General features: G+C 53.8%; 1 protein-coding gene across 1 annotated transcript in view; it reads right to left on the bottom strand.

Annotated features, from left to right (window-relative positions):
- Nucleotides 1-383, bottom strand: part of CRTAC1 (cartilage acidic protein 1) — a 130,809-nt gene that overhangs the window by 87,528 nt on the left and 42,898 nt on the right. The gene's annotated exons all lie outside the window — the stretch shown is intronic.

Genomic DNA, 383 nt, shown 5'->3' with positions numbered 1-383 from the left:
ATTGGTTTGCCTGGAATTTATGGATAAGTTCGAAACAGCTGGGCCAGGTGGGCCCATGACAGCTCAACGGGCCCAGGGTGACTGACAAAGGCGCCTCCTCTGAGGCATCTTTTATGACAAGCTCTAGAAGTCCTTTGGCAAGTTGCTCACCAGGACTGGAGCTGAATTGTGATGTCTGGAATGCTATGGTCGGGGAGGAGGTCAGCAGTTCCAGGAACACTGTCTGGCACATGCGAGAGACGGGAGCCAGGCTTAGGAGCTGCTAATGCACCTCCACGGTTCCTTTCTAGGTTCGGCCCTGCTCACCCAAGGGGGCAGGCCACTGTGAGGTCTCCCAAATCAAACCTTGTCACTTTCCCTTTCTCTGGATAATAGTAGCTCGT

Source organism: Myotis davidii, unplaced genomic scaffold (assembly GCF_000327345.1).
Source record: "Myotis davidii unplaced genomic scaffold, ASM32734v1 scaffold332, whole genome shotgun sequence".
Taxonomy (NCBI): domain Eukaryota; kingdom Metazoa; phylum Chordata; class Mammalia; order Chiroptera; family Vespertilionidae; genus Myotis; species Myotis davidii.
The sequence above is the reverse complement of the archived record's forward strand: the minus strand, read 5'-3'. Positions and strand labels throughout refer to the sequence as shown.